Genomic DNA, 6,866 nt, shown 5'->3' with positions numbered 1-6,866 from the left:
CACTATGGGGCACTGAGCATCACATCCTTGGACCCTGGTTGTGGAACCCATGCGCCCTCTTTCCTGAGCATAACGGCTTGGCCTGGGTGTAGACCGCTTCTGGTCATGGGCAGTAATGGATGGTCCTGGTGGGAGGTGTGTCTCTGGAGTGTGCTGGTTATGCCTTGTCTTTCCACCTATGTGAACCATGTGTTCAAATATGTGAATCCCCTCGAGAAATGTTGGGTGGTGAAGGGGTGGGAAGCCTGAAAAAGATGGGAGAATTTATGAGCTGCTTTTGTCGGGAGACAGTCGTAATGAAGAAAATTCAATTTTCTGCAGCTCGAAGAGTCAATATGTTAAATCTTGGAGAAGCTGTGGAGTGACAGCAGAATGGCAAAGTCAATGGGACGTGTGTGGGGGGACGCCGTCTATCTGCGTCTGCAGTGAGGCAGCCTCCTCTCCGTACCCTTGAACTGTAACTGGAGACAGGATGGAGTCCAATACCTGAGTTCCTGGAACTGCCCCTCTCTCCCATCCTCCTCTGCCTCAGTCATCGTGTCCTGCCTCTGGGAAAGCTGCTCTCTCCCAGATCCAAGTCTACCCTAGCACCTTCTCAGGAAGTCCTTCTTATAGTCTAACCACCACTCCCTCTTGCTGTAGTTACTAATTTCACAGTGGCTGTTTATAGCCCAAAGTGATCAGTAGGAAAATTTTCTTTTCCTCCCAACTTTTCATCCCCACTCTCCCTTCAGCTACTCTATGGCTGGCCTCCTGTTTTCCATAAAGTTTCAACTTTTTTCTAACCAGTCTTTACCTCCTCCTTTCCAGCTTCCTGTTCTAGGAGGCAGGAGCACGGCAGGGGGTAGGGGGGTGGGGGGGAGGAGCTGGTGGGGAGTGGAGAGAAAAGCTGGGGATTCCTCTGTGAGCCACAGTGTCACCAGGAGCTGTGATTAGCTGAGCTGCTGGCTGTGTAATTAGTGTGTGCCCGCGTCTCAGGGGTCTGGTGTGTTAACAGCAGGTCCCTGTGGTGGGTAACGAGATCGTGCCCATGGCTGGTTGCACACGCTAATTAATTAGTGCTCCTCTGGTGTTGAGGAATGAGGAGGATCTGGGGGAGCTGATGGTGGGGGTGTCTCAAAGCCCAAGAGCCCAGCTGTTCAGAATTCAGAGGTCACCTAGGGTTCTGCCACAATAGGGGCATCAGACTGGTGTGCAGGGTTTGGGTCACAGACTTGGGAGCCCTGGCTGAAGAGAGAGTGTGTGGGGTACAGTGGCCTGGGCTCTCAGTGGTGGGTGTCCTGGAGTCCTGGGCTGGGCTGGCAGAGGTGGATGGAGGGGAGGACAGCCCCCTCAGCTTAGAGAGGTCTCCAGGCTCGGGGCCTGTCTTAGAGCATCCTTTCTCCAGGTGGCCCAGAGAGGAAGGGAGTGGAACAGGGAGGAGACATTTGAGACCCTTCCAGCCTCATTCCTGTCCCCTCTACCCTCCCTCAGGAGGCTACCCTCCTTAGTGAGGCTTAGCTCACTAAGTGCAGCTTCTCAACCAGCCATTTCACACGTATTACACGCTCACTGTGTGCACAGAGCTCCAAAAGGCCCTCTCCTTATTCTCAGCTTCATAACCACTGCCTTCTTTTCCCCTTGCTGCCCATGCAGACAGAGACTCAGACTCCTCAGCTCCTGGGTCTATCTTAAGAGCCCAGAAGTGTTTTCTGAAGCCTGGGATGTGGAACCTAGATACCTGGAAGAAATACCATGAAAAACCTCAAGAAACAGGGGGAGGGGAGAAGGTTGGGAGAGCGCCTCACAATTTCCCAGGACAGTATGGTCACTTATAGCAGCAAGAAAGACTAAGGTGAGAGGAGCGGAAGAACTTCCAGGGAGCAGCCAGCTCTCCTCGTTTCCTGAGGCAGAAATCCTCTGCCCGATCCAGGAAGGGGTCAGGAGGAAAAGGGAAGGATATCCTCTCCCCTTGAGCGGTGGGATTCAGCAAGGTGTGGCGGGAGTGGGGAAGGGGAGACAGAATAGAGAAAACGGGCAGAAAAGAAGATGCGGCTGCGGCTTCCGTGTGGAGCCGCGAGTCCTATTCCTGCACACGGTAATTGCTAAATTACCCGCCATCTGCTCGGCTCTCAGACATAAATTATCTGCGAGGAGAAAAGGCGCAGAGGCTGCGCACTTTCCTTTTTCTCCCCCAATCCCAAGCTACGAGCAGCGGGGGGCTCTTCCCTGCAGCCCGAGTGAAGGCGAGGGTGGTGGGACCACCTGAGGGGGGAACAGTCCCCCTTTGCCTTCTGCCTTCTCCTGAGGAGGAGTGGCTTCGGGGCGACCGAGGTCCCAGCGCTGCCCTGGGCCCTTTCAGACGTGGGGCGGGGCGAGCTGTGGGCTGGCCAGGCCTCGCGAGGCCACAGAGGAGGGGGCGGGGCGCGCCTTGGTGGGCGGGGCTTCCCTCAGGTGTGACCGAATTGCTTCGGCAGGTTTTTCCCTGGTCACCCTCTACCTCCCCCACTTCCCGCCCACTGTTTCACAACTTGTGGGGAGAAGTCTCTTCAGCTCTCATTTACACTTGTCCTGTCTGCCAGAAGGAAGAGAGGGAGGAGGGCAGGGTGGGGGGTTGGGGGTGAGGACCTTGGTTTTATTCGGCTCTGAACCTTTCCTTTCCCCTCTAGATTATGAAGAGTGGCAGAGATGTGAAAGCAGATGTAGGGGCAATAAGTTGCAATGGGCAAAATGGTAGAGTGCAGCAGGTTGCAGAGATGGAGGTAATGCGAAAGCAGAGCTCCCTGGGAGGTGGGGTGGTTTGGGGAGGTGGGCAAGAGAAGCAGGTGATCGGGTTGGGGAGGTGAGCGAGGAGAGGAGGGTGGCAGAGCGGGAGGTGGGCAGGATGAGAGGGTCAGAGAGCTGGAGATGGGCGGGGAGGTGGAGTGATGGAGCATACGGAGGAGGATGGAGTGGTAGAGAGATAAGGGGTGGGGTGGGGAGGTGGAAGAACCAGGATGGGGCAATGCCTGATGGAAGCTCAGAGATGGTTAGGGTGGTGAGTTGTCTGGAACGAGAGCCAGAGGAGGCTCGGAGTGGGGATGACAGACAGCAGTTCAGAAAGCAGGTTAGGCTCTGGAAGGAATGTAGGGAGCAAAGGCTGTGATACAGAAAGCTAGGGTGTTTGTGGGTCCTTGGAGGGTCCCAGGAAAGTGAGGAGCAGACCTTCAGAGCCACTTCCCATTTTGAGGCTGAGGCCTGACTCTGGAGGGGCTTTGAGTAGGCCGCTTAAGAAGCTGGGGTAGGGATGCGATCCTGTTCCCTGCTCCAGCCCCAGGCACCTGCTGGGTGTGCCCATTAGGGTGGGGGTGTGTTGGGTGGCTTCCCAGTTCTTAGAGCAGAAGCTGGTGGGGTTTCTTCCGAGCGATTGTTTAGTATTCATGGGGCGACGCAATCTCTCCCACATCTGCTTAGCACAGCAAGTCCTGTCATATAACTGTCTCCCGCACTGTCTGTCCATAAAGAATGTCTCGGAATTGGTGTAATTCAGAGAAATTAATGACGACTTTCCGCGGGACTGCTCCCTGGGGGATGATTAACACTTCATCGTCCATCTGATGCGCGGGGCCCAGCGCTCCATCGCGAACATTTGGGCCGTGGCCAGCCGCATTAAAGGTTATTACGGAAAACGCGACCTGCAAACGGGCGAGAGGCATGATGGACCGGGAGGGGCGGGGACCAGGGTGGGGGCGGGGGAGTCGGATGGAGCCGGCCAAGTCCGAGATCAAGTTTCCCCTAGGTTCGCGCACCTGGGGGTCTGAGGCGGAGGGAGGCTGGGTTTCTGTTTCGAGGGATGCAGGACTGGGAGCGTGTTGGGGAGAACCTCACCAGGGGGACTGGGAAAGGAAAGGCGGTGACTTTCCACAGCAGACACGTTGCTGATGGAGGTTTTCCCTGTCTTTTAATCACCACAGAATTATTTGGGTAAATTTTATTTAACCCCACCTTACAGGTGATGAAACTGAAGCTTAGAGAGGTTATGTACTGTGTTTTAGTTAACACAGCTTATTCAGAGGCAAAGGTAGGATTTGCATTCAGGTCCTTGATTCCTGAACTCTTGGTCTTTCCACCACACCACTGGGGAGAAGGTTTCACTCTTTTATATGTCCACGTCAGCTTCAGGCACCTAGGCATGTGTGTAGCAGACAGGTGCTCAAACATGTTTGTTGTAAAAATGAATGAATGAGCTTTGCAGGTTCCATTTCAATGGACGAGAATCCCAGAGATTCTGGAGGCAAAAGGGAACACAGTATATGAGCTCCAGTTTGGGTCAGGAAACTGGAAATAGGTTTCCTTTGGGTTTTTAAGCTTCCCCTGGTGCATTCTAAACCTCTAGAATCTAGAAGGATGGGCTCTTCATCCTTAGAAGGAAGAAGTGGAGACACATGCATGTATGTGTATATGTGTGTTTGGTGAGTGTAGGAATATGTGTAAGTTTGTATATGTATGCTTGTCTGTATATGTATGAGTTCATGAGCATGTGTCTGTGTTGCATGTGTGTGAGAATGTTTGTAATGTGTGGATGTGTGTGTATTTTGAGCGTGTCTGTGTGTATGTATGAGCGTGTGCCTTGGTGTGTGTGTATCTTCATGTATGCAGGTGAATGGGTGTATGATGTGTGTCGTGTCCCAGGGGAGCCTCACAGCCGAAGATATCTTTCGTTTGCTGAAATCTCTAACAGGTTCCAGGATGTGGTATGTGGTGGGGCTGAGGTGAGAGGCCAGGAGAGGAAGGCTGCTTCTGCTGGGGACACGGGGGGTTGGGTAGCCTGAACAGTGGGTGCCTGTGCCCCACCAGGCATGGGGGGGATGGTGTCAGGGTCGCAGGTCTGAGGCTGGGTGGAGACCCGGGCCCTGAGGTCTTCATTCTGGGCTTGAATTGGAAGTGCTTGGAGGCCCTGCTCTGACCCAGGAGGACAGTGAGGAGCTGGGGCTCAGACAGGGGCCTCAGCAGTGGAGGGGTCAGGCCTATTCTCTGCACAGCTTCCCCCACCAGGTTTTAGGAGTGTCTTCCCTCCAGGCTGCAAGTCCTAGCTCTAGGCTCCACGCATTCTGCCTTAGGGTGGTAGAGACTCTGGAAGTCTTCCTGTGAAGGTCTCTGACTCTGGGGGTGGTGGTGGTCCACAACCACAGTGAGAACACCTCTCTCTAGTTAGCACTACTTGGGCAGGTCCAAAACAAATGTCCTTGTCTCTCAGAGACATACAAGCTGAGGCTTTCAGACCCCTTGTGCTGGGAAGTTCTTCCTGGGTCTCACCTTCTATCCTCTTGCTATACCATGTGCCCAGTAAGCCCAGGCGGAGTGTGTGAAATTGGAACCTAGCACCCCCTGGCATGGAAGTAACTTTTTCTGGATAGGGGAGTGGGTCTGAAGTTTAGGGACACTCAGAGAATGGGAGACTGAAGCCTGGAGGATCATAGATGGGTCTGATCATTCTTGGAGAGGAAGGCAATGATCACAGGACAATATCAGAGACAAGAGTTCGGAAACCATGGGTTCCAGCTCACTTACTTTACAGATAGCAGCTAGAGCCTCAGAGGTGGGAAGACTCACTCAGCGTCCTAAACCCCTGACTCCTAGTCTAGGAATCCTTCTTGTGTCCCATTGGGGAACCCTTAACCATGCTTCTCTTCTCTTGGTTTTATGGAGTTGGGAATAGAGGGAGGAATACTTCAGCTAATGGGGGGCTGTCCCCTTTCTTCTTGCTGAAGCCTTCCGAAACTCCTTCCCAGTCTTCCCAGCTGGGCTTTGAGGCCCCTCACCCGCCAACACCTGTTCCTTCAATTTCCCATCTCCCTCGCAGGCCCCCACCATCTGCTCTCTTAGATGCATCCAGGGGCAGCCCTCATATCATTCGGTCCTCCCTGCCCTCTCCTAGCCTCATGGTCTATGCCCAGTCTGAACCATTTCCTCTCCTCCTCTTCTTGCAGACTAGCCTCTCGACCCTTTGCAATATCATCTCATACTCACCTCCTCTGGGAAGTCTTCCTTGATTAATCCTCCTGTTTCTGGATCCCAAACGTTCTCCTTCTAAACCACTGCCAGGGTAGCTGCAAGTCTCTCCTGGTTCTTCTGTCTGCTCTTTCCAGCTGTGTACCTTGACCCTGCTCCCACTTCTAAATGGAAGGTGCCTCAATGGCAGGACTGATTTCTCCTCCCTCCCAGGATTCTTCTCTATGCAGCAGGAGGGTCAGGACTGCCTTGGAGAATTGACTGAACCTTGTCCTGCTTTCTGTGCTCTGGGGATGGGAACTAATGGTGTCCCACTGGATCTCCTCCCGAGGAGGGAGGTGGCAATGCAGACCCTTCCTGGTCTTTATTCTGGGTTAGGCCTCACTCCTTGCTCCTATTCCTCTTCCTGATCTTGGCTGCCTCTGGCCCCGTTAACAGGCCCCTCTACACCACTATCCTGGGGCCCTTGGGGCGCTGGGCCTGATGTGGGGGGTGGCAGGAAGCTCCACCATGATGCCACAGGGTTGGCATCCTGCCTAGGGAGGACCGGATGGGGTGAGTGGAGATCTGGGTGGAGGAGAGGGTCCTAGCACCGATGAGGCACCGGCTCTAGTTCTAGACCCGTCGATGTGTTGGCTGCCACCTTGTGGCAGGCACTGAGAACTGCAGGGATGGAGTCCGGGTGCCAAGATTGGGACCTCCCTGGCAAGAGAGCTAGGAAGGCCGCTAGGGGTGTACACTGTGAGGGTAGCAGGCCTCAGAATTCCTAATTGACATTGGTGGCTTCTTCAGGGAGCTTTGAATTCTTAATTGACAGGGGAGAAGAAACCTGGGAGGAGAGTAGCAAGGACACTTCTAGATGGAGAGAGATAATGAAAACTCTGTCCTCAAGTCTC

General features: G+C 54.0%; 1 long non-coding RNA gene across 1 annotated transcript; it reads right to left on the bottom strand.

Annotated features, from left to right (window-relative positions):
- Positions 1–3,938: 3,938 nt before the first annotated feature.
- Positions 3,939–6,499, bottom strand: LOC139030917 (uncharacterized). Its single transcript, XR_011483358.1, has 2 exons — positions 5,989–6,499; positions 3,939–4,246 (listed from the first exon to the last, which is right to left on the bottom strand). It is a non-coding gene; the product is annotated as an uncharacterized lncRNA (long non-coding RNA).
- Positions 6,500–6,866: the final 367 nt, after the last annotated feature.

Source organism: Odocoileus virginianus, chromosome 24 (genome assembly GCF_023699985.2).
Source record: "Odocoileus virginianus isolate 20LAN1187 ecotype Illinois chromosome 24, Ovbor_1.2, whole genome shotgun sequence".
Lineage (NCBI taxonomy): Eukaryota > Metazoa > Chordata > Mammalia > Artiodactyla > Cervidae > Odocoileus > Odocoileus virginianus.
The sequence above is the reverse complement of the archived record's forward strand: the minus strand, read 5'-3'. Positions and strand labels throughout refer to the sequence as shown.